This window comes from Pinus tabuliformis, chromosome X (genome assembly GCF_031772625.1).
Source record: "Pinus tabuliformis cultivar Carrire ecotype Pingquan chromosome X, CPIR1, whole genome shotgun sequence".
Taxonomy (NCBI): domain Eukaryota; kingdom Viridiplantae; phylum Streptophyta; class Pinopsida; order Pinales; family Pinaceae; genus Pinus; species Pinus tabuliformis.
The window spans coordinates 1,572,561,272-1,572,579,546 of NC_142308.1; positions in this window are offsets into that span (position 1 = coordinate 1,572,561,272).

Genomic DNA, 18,275 nt, shown 5'->3' on the forward strand with positions numbered 1-18,275 from the left:
GGCATCGATTGAGAAGAGTCTATATACTCCACACAAAATATTCCATGTTCTCAGAGTTGCAGCTGAGCCTCAACAACTGTTAATTTGTGAGGCATTTAAATTTGTACTTTTGTAACTCTGTTTTTCTTCAGATGATTAGAGAATAAGAAAGTATACAAAGTCAAACAACCTCTAAATTCCAATAATAAGACTCTATATTCCACTCTCCAAGTCTTGCAAGGAAGGGACATACATTGAGAAGAGTTTATATACTCTCAAAACCTTCCAAGATCATGTAATCACAATTGAGACTCAACAACTATACAGTTATGAGGCAGACTGACCCATATTCCTGTACTCTGTTTTCCTACATGAGAAAGTGATAAATAGAGGAAATGAAGGTTTTTTTTAATATTTCCACCAATGATACAACCCATATGCAGTTCTAGGCAGGTAGAAACCATGTTTCTACCCCAAAAGATCAACCATATGAAAAGTATGATGAAGATCATGCTTTCCTTGCTGATAATCTAAATCCTAAAAACACTTTTAACGTCACAGAAATACAGTTCAATAAACTAATCCTATTTTCACAGACATTGAAAGTAAGGGAGCTGTAGAATTTCATGGTAATACACTTGGCACCTCAACATTTCATTGTGAGTTTGAGTAGGAGTAATGTAGCTCCCATGTTGCACTTTGATGTTAATCATGATCATGTAAGAAATAAATGGAAGTAATCATGGTTTCCTAGAGTTTGAGGTGAATAAATGTTTTCAAAGCCAACAAAGCAATAATGTGACCATTATGATTACATGAGTGATGAAACAATTAATTTTATAGTTCAATCCTAAAAGATCCTATATCACAGAATTTGACAGTCCTACTATTTTTTATGCATATGATCTGAATTTATTCCTCAAGGAAGATGGGATAGGGAAGTCTCTTCCTTTTACTGTTAATATTCATTCGAAAGATAAACTAATTGACATATGTGATGGATATTCCTTGGTAGACAAAAAAGGGTATGTTATAAACACACAATTATTGAAGATTTCAGTCATACAAATCCATTTCCACATATAGATAGCTCTATTTTTGATAATAACAAAGTTGGACATCACTAGAAGATTGATTAATCCTATAATGAAACCCTCGATGACATATACAACTACAGTGCTGAGAATGAAAATGATGTCAAGAAAATTAATGATGAAGAATACAGGCTTGACCAAATAAAAATGTCTCGTTGGACCACATCAAATGCAAATATGTTCTCTTCTCCATGAACATGTGGACAATCATTCATGCGCTAGATTTTTAAAAGGAAATGTAGACAACGAACCTCTAACAAATCCGCATGAATTCAATGCCAAGGGACAATTTTGGGGCTTGGAAAAGGTGCACTCTAGAATGATTGATGATATAGGTCAAAATGATCTTGAAACCAGAAAGAAGAAATTTTCTCAACATATTCATAAACAAGATCTGGTTGCTCTGACCACTCAGCTTATGGGGTTTAGGATTTGATGGTGATACAATCACTGTTATGAAGTGTTGTGTTGTGTCTGTGTATCAATTTCTGGGCATTATATTTCATAAACATGCTCTAAGATGTTACTTATAGTGGACCACTATAAAACAATCATATTGCATATTTCTAATTCCATTCACTATGTGTTCAATTTTTGAATAAGAAACGACTTTTTGTGGGTATTATTGGTCTTATGGATCAACAGAAATCGCAATGGATATTCTATCAAGTTCGAAGAGATTCGTTGGAGTCATTCTCATTGTAGATGATAGACGAAAGATCTATGGACTAGATTGCCATCTACTACTTATTTTGCCTACCTTGAGGATCTTTAATTGCAATGTCTCTCTACCATGCATTTTGGGTATTCTCTACTTTACAATAGTGATTTCGATACTATGATTTGTCATCCCTACCTTTGAAATTATTTGATGTATGGATTCTCTATATCCACTGTTTGGTTTCTTCAGAATATTTTGTCACCGTATATGTTGGTCTAGCTTTTTATTTAGGATAGTGGCATAACTGTAATCCCAAAATAAAGTATTGATATCTGTACTTCAGCACATTGGCATCTCAGTAAATCAGTTATCACGATGGTATGGAAACTCAAAGACCTTGTTGAAGGTGTCATCACTGCTAGGTTGTCTCTAATTAGTTAGCATTGCATATAGTATCACTGCACTTGTAATTATGTATAGATAAGTTTGGATACTTTCTAAATATATATAGTTAAAATCCTGAACCAGTGATGATAGCTATGTTACAACTTGTTTGATTGAGACAGTGTTATGTAGTAGTCTTGTTCACAAACGAAGTTTTGAACAAGCCTGATTTACATCTAGAAATCTCGATTCATGAGATTTTGTACCTTGTATCATTTTGATGAAATTTTAATGACAACTAATTGAAGAAGAGAAAGGATCGGGTGCAAGAAGGACCATTTGAAGCCAAGCTCTGTTCTTTGCGGATCCTTCTCTCAATACAATTTTGCTTAGCATATATATCTTTAGTAGAACGACCAATATTGGCATTGACAGTCAGCTCCAAAAGAATAATTCACTGTTGATGCAGGAGCATCATCTCCGAAAAACACCTTGTATTTTACTTAAGCTAGGGGGGTTTCATGTTTTGAAGAAATATTAAAATTTCATGTAAATATTAATATTATTTTGAGTGATTAATTAATTATTTGTGAGAAATTGTAAATGTGAGAGAAATTAGTTTCTAGATTATTTAGAATTAATGAGGGAGCCTAAGTTGGAATTAGTTTTTAAGTTTTAGGGATGAGAATCTATCTTTTAGGGATGTTGAGAGATTTAAGGGTTTGTTGAGGAATTGAAGGGATAAAGCATTAAATTAGATTTCTTTTAAAATTGTATAAATAGGATGGAGATTGTGAGTTACGGAGAGAGAGAGAGAGGGTGTGACTGAGAGTAGGCTTAACCAGCAAGGCTGTAAGCCTTCAGCAATTGTAAAGGCCACGGAATTGAAATATCTGGCAAGGAAAAATTGTAAGTCATTGTTTTGTTTCAGTTTATATACATTGATTGATTGTGGAAAGGTATGGTTATCTCTGGTCAAATGTATATATATGTTTAAGGAATGGAATAGAATCGCCGGTTCTACAATAAAAACAACAGCGCCTTGAATTATTATTATGCATTCTGTGTATGGCGAAAATGGTGTAGTTGTTATGCAATAAAGGCTGTGTATAGACGTGGTTCAGAGTTGTGAATTAATGTGGAAATCGCTGTAAAAGATGGGAGAAATCCCGTAACTTCACATGGCGCAACCGTGTAGATAAACCCTGTGTATTAATGCTTGCAAGCACCGTTGAATTTGGTGTGATAAGATAACCTGTGCGTAAGGCAATTGGAACGTTTTGCTGTTGAATTGCATACGATATATATAATTCTCTGAGCGTTAAGGCAGCGTAATGACTGTTCTTTATATGTTCTTTATATTCCTGATTGAATACATGTATGCGTGGGGGGGTCAATTTCTTTGATCCTGGTTTGTATTAAAGTCAAAACGTGTGGAAAGGGATCCGCTAGCAGAGCGGTTTTAGTCATTCAACCAACTGTTAAACTATGTGCTGTTGATATAAACCTGTGCACGTGGAAAAGCGGAGCGTGGTTGCATATATATATGTATAAACAGTGTTTAATTCCGGAGCAGAGGAGTGCGGGGTTCAGTTGGAGAGAACCGTGGAACAATATTGAGCAAAATCATCAGTTGTATTCTTTATTTGTTTCTACCTGTGCACGTGGGAGGGAAGAGTATCAATCTTCCAACCCATTGATGAGCGTTGGGGCAGAGTATTTGCGTGGGCGCAGCTCATTGTGAATAATGGTATGCAGGTTATATAAACCTGTGCAAAGCGTGGATATATATATGAGCTTGTATCTTAACTCCAGTGGCGCAGTTGACATACATAACAGTGTGTTATTACCTTGGTGAGGGCTGGTTTGTCAATTCTTTGGTATTTGGTTGAATTCAAAACCTTTATCACAACAGAGCTATTGCTGGAGAAGGGACAACGTTTTTCCTGCTGAGATCAGATTTAAATTGTAGTCAGAATATCTCATAAGTTCTAGATTAATTGAATTGGTGTGTTTGGATTTTAATTTCTGTTCGGAAGCTTCCGCATGTATCTCTGTTGAAATTGCCCAGTGAATGGAATCACTTGGAATGAATTTGGAATGACATTTTTATATGCATAGCTCAATAGAGATTCTGGGTATGACGGTTTGACCGTCATCATAATGAAGGAATCAATTTGTAAAATGCCAGAGAGCAGTTGAATGAACTGAATGCATTAGCATTGGTAAAGGTAAATACATTAAGAACGCTGAGAGAGCAATTTTGCACCAAACGCAGAGCAGAAGTCAGCGTTGATTCATCGAAATGGATTGAGGTTTTCTTTACTGTTTGTTCACGTCATGTTATTGAATCCTATTTGACATAATTATATGTAGACACAGAATTAGTACGTGATTTTTTTATTGTAATTAAACCAGTTCATGTGTTTAATGACAGAACCAATGAGAAAGATGTGAGAACTGTTGAGCAGTAATGAATTCTCATGGATACAATTATCTGATATAATTCTGGGTGAATTATTATATAAACTCTACAGGCATTAGTTGTGATTGAATTGCAGATTTCATTGAGGGTAAATGCATGAGTCTGAAAGGATCTGGGTTATGCAGGCAACTTGCATCAACTGTTCTCTCCAAAATCAAGTATGCCCTTAAGGAAGTTTAAAAGATTTGGCAAGCAAACAAACTTTGAAAGGGCTTATGGGCTTATAGCTTATTTTGTTCTTTTAATGGTTAAGCTCATTTGGAGGTGGTTCTCCATATGTCATAAATTCTAGACTTTGAAGTAGTCAAGGGTTATACTTCATCTGTAACATTTCAACCCTCTAAGATAGTTCAAAATTCTTGGTAATGCATCAAGATTAAAAGAGAAGGCCTGACCATCCACTCACTGTGATTTAACTATGTTTTCGACACTACAATGGTTAAGCTATGTTTCGGTCTCATTTGATTCAGCTTTAGTTTCAGGATCCTATTCACTGTATCATAGACATTCTTAATTTATGTTCAATCTTAGCCCTCGAGATCATCAACATCATTAGCATATTATCTGAGAAGTAGAGTTATTTGACCTACCTTGAGCTAAAATAAATCTCGTATGGATCTTTACAGCTCCCATAATCAACAGGGAAACGTTAAGGGTCCTTGAAATCATCTGAATATAACGATTTTATTTAAAGCACATTCTGTCAGTAATCAAAGACCTTTAGGACAATGATTATGTGAAGAAATAAGACAGTGACAATTTTTGTTATAAAGGAAGTGGCCTTCTAAAATTTCGACCTATGATTGAACTTGGTTGTGATCCTACATTGATTTTCCTTAGATTAATCTTGTAGCATGAAGCATGATTGACATGACATCCTACTGGAGACTGAAAATCATTAATTACTATGAGCTTGTAGCCACAAGTGAAACAAGAAACAAAAAAGGAACAACAATTCTAGGCCAAAATCCAACCTTTCAAGGATTTGTCAGTAAAGGAAATTGCAACACCTTTGATAAGAAGTACACCTCACCTAAAGCCTTCAATCTTGAAGATCGTCTAGAAGAAGTGCATAGCACTCTCAACAGTTCTCTATCAATCCTTGTGAAAAATAGAAGCAAGTATACAAGCACAATAAGAAAAAGAGCATGAAATCTTGATTGCATTAAATTAGGGTTTTGTGAAGAATAGTTACACATATATGAATGACTGATGAGAAATCCTTCTTCCCATCATGAATTGGGTAATTTGATGCAATGAAGGATGAGACAACTAGGACTATGATGACTCAGACATTTTCTGAAGTTGTTGCCTCATCTGACTTAAAGAAAGGCTTAAGAGGGAGCCATAAAATCTTCGATGTATGTTCTTGTCTAATGATTCCTGATGAAAGGCATGTCTTGATAACTGAATTTGATATAAGCTGCATGATTATGATTGGATAATTCCATCACATGGACCATAGGATTAAAAGCAGGTTGCATATAGCTCAATGCTTATGTTTTAAGTAAGCTTACCTTTCAAATATTCAAAGGGAGATGTGATGTTATAATATGATGTCTGATGACTCTTGTTACTTAAGAAGTAGTATGATTGGCTGACTTTGGTGCATACATGAATAACAAGGTGCTGATAGCTTGATGGATATGCTCTGAACATCCTTGTTCTTGATGAAGAAGCCCCAAAGCCTCATGATAATAATGATTGCTAGATGTCCTAATCCTAAGGCCCATGTCTATATAGAAGGTGCCCTAACATCATTTAAATAATAAATTCCTAAAGGCTGCCATGGATAAATTCATTGATAAAAATATAAGCTCATTAGAGCTAGGGAAAACCTCTCTCATTTGATAAAAAATGTTTTATTTGATGATATGAAGAACTAGGGTTTTGTTCAATGAGAGACAATGTAATTTTTGCCAAAAAATTCTATTTTACAAGACAATAATTCCAGAAATTGTGGGTATCATGCTCATGTGGTCCTTGGCCAAACACACTTGCAGTAGCCTACAAAACAATTATGCTGCTCGGTTTGGATTTTATGCCCCTGAACAAAATTCTCATTATGTCCCTATAGGGCTTCAATAAGTGAGTTACAACTCACATTAAAACTACAATTTGGACTCCAATCGAAAAACCATTGATCACATTATAGTTATAAAATTGAATGACAACTAGGAGTACCTCTCTCATTTGATTCCACTAGCAATTTCACCAGATGTTGCAAAGGAAACGCCATAAGGCATAAATTGAAGAAGAATTGTGACATGTAAATTATCATTGAAGCTAAGATTTAGTAAAAAAGATTCCATGCAAAGGTAGAAGATGAAGGTAAATGATTTATATTATGTGAAATTTATAGAATGTGTAATGTTTCTAACATACATTGCCTCTTGAAAAAATAAAATTAAATCATGAACAACATGATGGTTATCCTTCCACGCTTAAATTTTCATAACAACTTGTTGAAGACAACAGAGAGTCGAAGAAGCAATAAGAAACCTGCAAAAGAAATATTTCGTTCAAATATATAGAAGAATTATTATTATTTTAAATATGGAAATTAATTGTTAAAATTGACTATAATGAGTTTGCATGTGAATTGTGTTATAATGAAATTGGAGTGAATGAAATTGAACTTACCTTTGTCATGGAATTTCAATAGTTCTAGTCGAAAATGCAAGAGGAATGATGGCATATCGAACACCATTGAAGATTTATGCATAATGGAAGATGCATATTTCTTAATTGCTAGTCCACTCGTATTTTTCACATTTTGTCGCATTCATGAATGTGGATTATATGTTTCAGAGTAGATTTTAAGGCTAGTAATAATTGTATAGTTGGTCGAAGGCGGTATAGCAGTATATTTGGATTTGGAACTGGTAGAAATCTTGTTTCTATATTGTGTAATGTAATTATTGATTCCTCTATTTCTTTGAAGTAACTATATAGTTGTGATATCTGTGAGTCCATACGTCCTGTTTCAGAAGATAGATAATGTTAAAAGCAAGTAGTTAAAAAATATAATAACAATTTAATATTTGCGGCTATGTATTAATAATGAGTAAATTTGACTATTGCTAATAGATAGAAAAGGTATGCGATAAAAATAGATTGAACTTAATAATTTTGGGAAACCTTTTGGAGATGTTAACATATGGATTGAAGCAGGTTGTCTGGAGGAGACACTGAACAAATAATTATTCTGCATGTCTTCTGCGAGCAATATTTTTGTTTTATTTCATTTTTATGTAACTATCGAAATTGAATGTGAGGCAAATTTGAAGATCTTGTAGAAAATGCAAGTTCAATGAAGCAATGCCAAGAAAGATTGGGCTTCAAAGGAAGGAAGGAAGGGAAGATGCTCCATTTGTAATAGGTTTGGCCACTATGAAACAGACTGTCGTAATAGAAGGGATACACTTAGGGATGATGACAACAACTACCACAACAATTTCAAGGGTGAAAACAATCAAAGGAATGACAGGTTCAGTAACAAAGGAAAAATGAATGCTCCCGCTACACAACATGGAAATTGTCGAACTACCAAAAGATCAAGAAACTCCAGGTACGATGAATCTAATGTTGTAGATAACAAACAAAAAGAATTTTCTCTTTTATTTTCCCTCTCTGTTGCCTCTCCTTTGGATACCTTGGGAAATTGGTTGATTGATAGTGGTGCACCTTATTAAATTTTTTTTTGTTTCTCCCCATGTAGGTTAACCATACTAATGTAAAGTTTCATTGTTCAAAAGTTTAGGGCCTCCTTAGTACAACCATGCATGTCATATTCAATGACTATGGCATACTCTGAGGTAGATTCAATAATAAATTTTGTGCATCAATAGAGTTTTGGCATTTTCTAGCTATGTTAAGGCACCAACACCACAACTGTTATAAATTACCTAGCCAAGTCTCAAGAGAGAGCTTCTTTTGTCTCATCACTATATCAATCCATCAAATGGTGGAGAACCTAACAACCTTCTCTTTTAATGACTCAATCTAGACCAAATTGATAAGGTGTATTCCTACTTAACCAAACATTTGCCATGTTTTTTCTTCCTCATAAAAAGAGATCAGTGGCAGGGATACCTGAAATCAAAGAAGAGCATCAAGGTACATGTCTGAGATGTACCAAAGGAAATATTACAAGGGCAAGACCATAGATGTGGAACAACTCGAGGGGTTTGAGATTCATGATCGGGAATCTCATGTATGCATGTTGAATAAAGCTCTCTATATTTTGAAGCAAGCACCTCGGGCATGGTGTGAGAGGATTGATAGCTATCTGATGAAGCTAAGATTCACTAGGAGTGAAGCCGATCCAAACATTTTCCTGAAGGTTGTGGATGATAGACCTCTCATACTGGTACCCTATGAAAATGACCTCTTTCTGGTAGGTACATGCCCTCTCATTTGCAAAAGTAAGAGGGAGTTGGATTCCAAATTTGGAATGGTGGAATGCAAGCCCTTGACTACCTCAATGGAGCTTAAATTCAAGAAGTTATGCAGTAGTGCTATCAGATCTAATTTGGGAAATGTCTCTGAGTTTCATCAACTCATAGTAGCATTGATGTTCTTGGTGAACTCCCATCCAGATAGATGTTTTGCAGTTAGCATGTTTAGCCAACATATGGTTGAGCCTCATTGGATTGGTGCCAAGAATCTTCTAAGATATCTTCAGGGCACAATCACTCATGGATTGAGATACACTGTTAGAGCTGTGAGGTTGCATTATTATTCTGATGATGATTGGACAAGTAGTGTGGAGGATCGCAAGAGCACTTCCAGGTGCTGGTTCTCTTTTGGTTCTTCTTTGATATCCTGGATAAGTAGGAAGTAGAAGTCGGTTTGTTTGAGCATCGCTGAGGCTAGATACATAGCTGCAAGTATGGTCTCGTGTGAATTTTTCTGGTTGATGAAGCTCTTCAGTGAGTTGTTTGGAAATGTGATGGATACCACCATGATCTTTTGTAACAACCAGAGTGGGATTCGGTTGTTGAGTAATCCTGTGTTCTATGATCGCTACAAGCATATAGACATCAAGTACCACTTTATCTAGGATATGGTACATCAGGGAGCAAGAAGGCTCCATCACTTAGGGACTGATGTACACGTCGTCGATTTTTAGATGAAGCCCCTGGGAAAGGTCAAATTCTTGACTTTCCAAGAATGACTAGGAGTTCTGTATAAACCCTCTCTTGAGGGTCCTCTATGATATGGCCACTGAGCTCTGGGAGCTTAGGGGGGCTTCAGGGTTCTTCTTGGAGAAATGAGCAACCATAGGGTGAGTCGTTCAGCCTTCTCCTAATGGTTTGCTATGTAGGAAGGATGCGTGGTTGATCATTCTCCTACTGAGACACAATCATAGGGTGAGTGGTTTAGCCTTCCCCTAGTGATTTTCTGTGTACAGGGTGAGAATTTTAGCCTTCCCCTAGGATACCCCATGGTGGCATGTAGGAAGGATGAGTGGTTCATCCTTCTCCTACTGATTCATCCAAGCCATGCAATCTGGGACTCATGGGAAGTACCTCTCATCTGGCCAATGGGCAGGGAAATGAGGATAGGGACCATAGTACTACTGATGGACGCATCATGTATTACCATACTCCCTATGCTAGGATGATATTGATATGGGATCAATTGGAACTGATTTACGATCAGTAAGAGTGGTATGAGACACTCTCTTTATTTGGAACTAATTTCGGATTTATAAGAGTGGTATGAGACACTCTCTTTATTTAGAACTAATTTCAGATCAGTAAGAGTGGTATGAGACACTCTCTTTATTTGGAACTGATTTCAAATCAGTAAGAGTGGTATGAGACACTCTCTTTATATCTGATTGACTTCGAGTCAGTAGAGGATGGTATGATACATTCTCGATCACTTCTTCTTCTTCATAGTTCAGCAGAGCAATTCAGGGCATTGCAATGATGGCAGAGATAGTACAGACTAGTAGATGAATTAGAAGATGGAGTTCTCCCTAGTTGAGAGGGAGTGTTAGAATTGGAAACTAGGGCCAAACTCCATGTGAGTCTTCTTATTTATGGAAGTTGATATTTTTCTTGGATTCCTCTCGTCAAGATGTGTAGGATTGATCTAAAGATCATATGATTCCAACATGTATTCATGGAGATATGAATTTATTTATGTTATGTGACAATTCATCAAGGTCAACTAGCAACCAAATTACCCCCATCTATCCTCAACGTTTTATTATAAATAGAAGAGGTTTTCAAGTCATTTTGTACACACACTTCACTCTTGATCTCTCTCCCCTTGTTTTGGGTTTTGGTGGCAAGAGAGATCTAGATGATAAAGCCCTAGATGTAGGAGAAAATGAGATAGTCTGACCATGGTAAAGAAGGATTCTATACATTGTCCTAATAGATATATGATGCGCTAACCGCAGTACAAACTAGGAGTTGAATTTCTTGTTCAGTTGTGCACTAATCCACTATCAAGGGAGGGCTAATGCTTCCCTAAACACAATGTTAAAGGAAGAGTCATAGCCGCAGCCTTGGAGGAGCCATAGCTACTATAAAATGTGACTTAGCCATAAGCCTTATATGTTTTCCTAAAGGGATTAAATCACAGTGAAGAGAGGTTGCTTCACTGTCCCAAAATAAAGCTCTTCATCACAACAAGGAGGCTTTCATATGTTGTCAAAGGAAGCTCCAAAAGATCCCTAGCTGCAGTCTTCTATTCACAACTAAGACTTAGTCAAAGAGAGCCTAAATGAACCCCTAATCCGCAATAAGAAAGAGACTCAATACACAGTACTAAAGGACGTGTTTTAGGTGGTGCTCAAGTAAGGAGACCTAGCACGTCTTAGCCACAGTCTTGAAGCCTAGCCTCGTTGAAGGGAGAAGTCTCTACAACTATCTTATGAGGAGGACCTATACGCTGTCAACAGAGGTTCTAACCAGCAGTTAAGGAGGGCTCTACTATGCTAGCTAGAGGAACTATAAACAACTATAAAGGAAGGCTTCACAGTTATGATGAGGTCCTAAGTTACAATAATGAGAGACCCCAATCCACTGATGGGAAGAAGCCCTAATATCATATCGATACTTGAAGGATCAACATAGTATTTAAGTGGCAACATGATGATGACAACATTGTGACTGAAACTGTTCTTGAGGACTGTTTATAAGATTGGTAACCTACAGTCATATTATACTAATGAAATCTATCCTAGACCAAAGTTCAGATCAACACACTCAGATTGAGTCAAGTCCTTGTAGAAATTATACTACTACATTAATATTATTTGTTGACTGAAGATCAGAGGCCAGACTTGCTACTGGGATAGGCCACAGGCCATAGTTAGTAGCAAAGGTATTGACTTGAAAGCGTGACAATGGCGGAGCTACACCTCGAAGTCATGCATTGGTAATTGTGTGAAGGAAGAGGATTGAATGTTGATGCCATATCTCATAAAGAAGTTATAGCTAGTGCAGCAAGTAGTTATCAGTGTTTTTGGGAGCTGTATTGGGTCAAGGGTTGACCATGTTCAGCTCAGTTTAATGAGCATCCTATTGGTGCCATATGGATGAACTTTAGAAGAAGTTTCTCTCTAGTTTGACCAACATTGACTTCTCTGGTCAAGGGTTTTCTACTGTTGTCATAAATATCAGTTTTGTATATTTGTACTACCTCTCTGCTGAACTATTGAAGATCATAAGAAGATTTGATCAAGGGTTTCCCCGCACTAGGGTTTGTCCCTGATTGGTGCCAAATCTAGTGTCCTCTTGTCCTAGCTTGTTTTCTGCGATTTATGTTTATGTTTTATCTGCATTTTACTATCATGGTAAATGTGATTTCTAATCTAGAATTGATAGTGAGTCAATATGGAAAATTGAAGTAAATTTTCTCTAAGCATAGAACATAGCTAAAATTAACAATAACCTTTTGAGTGTTATTATTGATTGAGTTCTGTACCTCTTGAATTGGAATTGGGTTAGGTAGCTAAATCGAAACTTTGAGTTTTCTTCCAAGTCTGGGTACTTGTCTATGATTTTTGGCACATATGCAAGCCTTGAAAGTGTGAGAATGCGCAAGAATAAACTCCTGGGATCAATATCCATTTGATTATAAGGACTTCTCTTACATTGATGTCAGAGTGTCACCAAGGAAATTTGGAGATATTGTAATGCAAAGAAACAAACAACCAAATTCCCTTAAAATGAACTTAACTTTCCATATGCCCAAAAGCAGAGGAAATAACTAAGTTGGAATCTGATCCAAGAAAATGCCCCATATTATCATCCTATGCTTAATAATGCTTACAAGGAGATGGGTTGGGTATGTTTTTAAACTCTGTACAATAAAAGGGAATGAATCTAAAGGTAGCCCCAACAATCTGAACAGGCAACAAGATATCAGTTTACCAAGTCAATCTAATAATGTAGCACATATGGACTCATATTGATATTGCTGCCTTGAGTTTACTGGCTATTTCACTTGTCAAAGTGAAGGATATTCCCTTTGATTATGTGTATACAATGGGCCAGGATCTTGAGCACTAAGGAATCAGATGAAATTGCAGCTGGTTTTATCTCTCTAGAGGTAGCATTGGTGTATTCTAGCTGTGTAAGTTTCATTTAATGAGGTTGCAACTTTTCACATATTACAAAAATACATCAACATATGGAAAGATCATAAACAACCATACAAACAGAAATTGTTTTCCATTGAGGTGAACCTATATACCCATCTCAAGGTCCTACAAGGCAAGGACATGGATTGAAAAGAATATATATACTCTTCTCAAAATATTCGTAGCTCTCTAAGTCGTGACTGAGCCTAAAAAACTATACAGTTGCGAAGCATTGAAACCTATATTCTTGTACTCTGTTTTTTCATACGATTAGGACAATAAATAACTATACAAACATATGTGTCCTATTAATAAAATCGATATACCCCTATCAAGGTCTTGTAATGAAAGGGCATCGATTGAGAAGAGTATATATACTCCACACAAAATATTCCATGTTTTCAGAGTTGTAGCTGAGCCTCAAAAACTGTGCATTGAAGTTTTTTCTCTACAAATTACACACCATATAGATAGCCCTTGAGAGCATAAAGCTACAGACAAAATTTCAGCAAAGTCGGTTGGAGGAGAAACTATGATGTAAAAGATATCAAATTTGGTGTTGAATCCAGAGCTGCAATGATGCAAGGTGTGGAATAATTGGCAAGGTGAAACAGTAGCTGATAGTTCTGAAACTAGCACTGGTACTGGCACTAGAGAGGATACAGAAGCTAAAACTAACATACATGAAAATTTGTCGATTGAAGTGCCCTACAATTTCTACAACCTTTCAACCTATGTTTTCTGCAGGGAAAAAGTGTAATCAAAGAGAGACAGAAGAAAATTTTTCATCATTCACCTATTGGAGATGATAATAATTTATTCAAAGAGCTATTTTTAAGAAAACAAATAGAAATAGAAAACAAATACCTGTTTTAGGAAAAACTATGGAAGATCAGCCTCACAGAAAAAATGGTAGTAAATGCAGAGCTTGTAAACCTGTCTTGGCGGTCCGGAGGAGTTGTTGATAGAAGCGCCTCACCTGTTAATGATACATGGTACTCCCCGACCATATTGGATTTAATGTGTGCACTAGTTGTGTGTACCAGTTAATGCTCCTCAAAGCATGGATTATCTATTTGCTCAAAAGTTTTCCAAATTGTTGAACACCAAATATTTAGAGCGCCACTTGAAATTTTCAATTTTCCCACAAAAATCTTTGAAAAGTCTCCATCATAATATTTTTTAAATGTTCATTTTCCAGCAATTCTATTAATTGGCACTTTTATTTTATTAATACAAACCATATAATATCAACTCACATTTGCATCCTATAAATTATATAAACTCACATTTGCATCCTATAAACTATTCACCTTAGAGGCACTGGGAGGTGGTTTTGTACCATGTCAAAAGTTTATATTATTACTAAGCCTTAAAAACCACACGTAGGCCCTAGGATGATAATGGTGTTTCTCCTTAGATGATGTCCAAGGCCCCAACAAAAGCCATCCTTGTGGGGCAAAATTATCCTCACATTAACACCCGTACAACATCTATATACCTATGGTTTATAATGATGGAAAATAGTGCACCCCATCACCTAATTGTGAAAAAATCCCCAACTAACCTAGATGCCATGTCAAACATGTCCTTGATATTAGCATATTATCCTACATTATCCATTAGCTCATGGAGATAGAGGGCTCAAGGACTTTAACTTGATGGTTGGGGACTATAGTCCATCGAGAAGTAAAATGTCGGGCTAACTGTATTAAGGACACCTCAAGGTCAACCATCACTAATGCAATGTATTAGTTCTTGGTATATTGACCTATCAAAATGTCACAATATTGGGTAGTAGACATTAGTAAGTAGGACACTAGTCACCAACAAGAAACCTGGATATCGATAGAGTAATGATGTGGTGAGTAGATGTGGACCTAGGGATACCACATGTCAATTGTGTGGTAGTTGATTTGACATGATAACGTCTCATTATGATGTGGCACCAATGTGGGTGATGGGGACGAGACTTTGGGGGTGAACCAAAAATCCCATTTCCCCAATAAATCACTCTGGAGGCTTGTGGGTTATGGGCCCATGAAGCCTATCAGAGATCTCAATCTCTTCTCCCATTCAGAAGACTGCTGAGGCGCCATTGTTACACTTCTTTATCGTGCGGGCTCTTGTAAAAAAAATCATCTTCTTTAATACCTCCCTTAACCATATTGTTCTGAATATTCGTATACCTCTTCTTCATGCTCCTCACCTTTTCGTACAGCTAGGTTTCATGTTGCATTTCACAAGTGCCAACAAATTAAAGCCCATCACTAGTAGCAACAATAGAACCGTGGGAATAGAGTTTACCAAGCTTCTTTTCATCCACTCTAGCGTGAGGAAAATAGGAAAAACCACCTTTCTTACAACCACCATGTGCATCACAGGCTTGGTAATAACTGTATTGCACAGTAATTGAGTTTGAGATCGGATTCCCCACTACCGCCGTCTCTATCTATTTCACCGCCTTCCAAGCAGACAATATCTCCCCCAGGAATAATTAGCAAGCAGCAGCAGCTGCCGCTTGTAAATGTCAATGTGAATGGCATGCCGAGGGACCGACAAACATTTGAATATTATGGAAAAGGAAAACAATTTAAACAAAAATATACACAGAAATAAATTCACAAAGATGCATTATTTACAAACTTGGTTTCAATTTAAGGCATCTCAGCCTTAATCCCGAATTCTACTGCAAATACATTGTATCTCCTTCCTTACACTCTCTCACACACATAGGTTCCTCTTTTTTGATGCCCGAACAAATTCTTAATATCTTGTTATACATACATGGTAGTTTTAACTGAATTTTAACTAAAATTTGTTCACTAATTGAATTTTGTTCACAGTTGGCCTGGTTGTCCATGTGTCTTCTTTCTATAGTTTTTCTTTCCATTAAGTCGCTTGGATGCTCCTACATCAGAATCCCAAGGTACAAAAATTTATGACCTCTTGGTCATATCCATTTCCTTAGCAATTCTACCCACTATTTCACTTCTTCAGTGGAATTGCCTTCATGGTCTTCTGTGAGCTGCAACCAAACCTCTGCAATAACAGGTCCTCTATACTACCAGATGCCTTACCAAGATTCTTTCCTGAGCTTAGTCTTTCAGCATCTCTATGGTTCTCTTCTCTCGAATCAATTGAGCACTCCTACTCTAGGTTTGCTGCAATCTTCTCACCTTCACAAAATAAAATAAAAAGATTACAAGCTTACAAATTTTCAGCAAAATTGTACCTCTTCTTTCTTCGCATGCAAAAACTCCTTTCAGTAGGAAATATTTTCCCACTCTGATACAACTTTATGGGAACAAGGCTTTGGGGGTGAACCAAAAATCCCATTTCCCCAATAAATCACTCTGGAAGCCTATGGGTTATGGGCCCACGAAACCTGTCGGAGATGCCTCTCAATCTCTTCTCCCATTCAGAAGACTATTGAGGCACCATTATTACACTTCTTTATCATGCAGGCTCTTGTAAACAAAAGCATCTTCTTTAATACCTCCCTTAACCATCTTGTTCTGAATATTCGTATACCTATTCCTCATGCTCCTCACCTTTTCATACAATTGGGTCTCAATCTCTTTAGTAGCAGCAGTTTCAGGTTGTGTTTCACCAGTGCCAACAAATTGAAGCCCATCACCAGCAACAGCAATAGAATGATGGGAAATAGAGTTTACCAGGCTTCTTCTTATCCACTCTAGCGTGAGGAAAATAGGAAAAACCACCATTGTTACAACCACCATGTGCATCAGAGGCCTAGCAATAACGGTATCACACAACAATTGAGTTCGAGCTTGGATTCCCCATAGTCGCCGTCTCTATCTGTTTTGCCATGTTCCAAGTAGACAATATCTTCCCCGGGAATAATTAGCGAGCAGCAGTAGCCGCCACCTATAAATGTCAATGTGAATGGCATGCCGAGGGACCAACAGAAATTTGAAGATTATGGAAAAGGAAAACAATTTAAAAAAAAGGATACACAGAAATAAATTCACAAAGACGCATTATTTATAAACTCGGTTTCAATTTAAGGCATCTTAGCCTTAATCCTGAATTCTCCGGCAACTACATTGTATCTCCTTCCTTACACTCTCTCACATGCACAGGTTCCTCTTTCTTGATGCCCGCACAAATTCTTAATATCTTGTTATACATACATGGTAGTTTTAACTAAATTTTAACTTAAATTTGTTCACTAACTGAATTTTGTTCACGGTTGCCCTGGTTGTCCACGTGTCTTCTTTCTCTAGTTTCTCTTTCCATTAAGGTACTCGGATGCTCCTGCATCAGTGGGTCTAGATGACATCGCATACCAATGTGGCAAGTGATGTGGCATGTTGACATGGCAATGGAAGGTTGACTTGGCACCAAGGTGATGTCTAGGTGGTAACCGTATAGTGACGACGTGGATGTTGGGCTTTTGGATGATAAGATATCAGATAATTAGTATCAATGACACTATTTAGCCTCTTCCCGAGGGCCCGATGGCTTGATAACCAAATCATTGGCCTTTCAAGATATCGAGTATTGAGATATTAGGGCTTTAATCAACAAGCTCTTCTATATGTTAGGTGTTGAGTATTGAGACAATAAGTATGTATAGAGCATTAAGTATACTAGGGTGATAGGGGCTTAGTGATCCAGCATATGGATAAGGTAGATGATGGAAAGGTAATTGTGTTAATTGATGAGCCATTGTTTGGTTATGTGAAGACTAAGTAAGCAAGTTTTAAACTAATGTGATATTTCCCAAGTGGTCGATAGTGGATATAATAGCCAAATTAATTGACTAGGTAAGCTACCTTGGAAGTTGATAGGCCATTTTATAATGGTGACATGTGGGCAAAGGGCTGCCACGTGTTTGACAAGAAGAAAATAAATATGTATAGGAGAGAAGTTACAATATAAACTTAAATAATACCAAAGGTCAAATAAAACACCTTTTTTTAGACTATCCAAAATGAGAATTTGTAAAGAAGAAACTAGGATCCCATCTTATTGTTTATATCATTGCTAAAATGAACATGGCATGATTATTCAAAAGCTATCGTAATGGAACCAAAG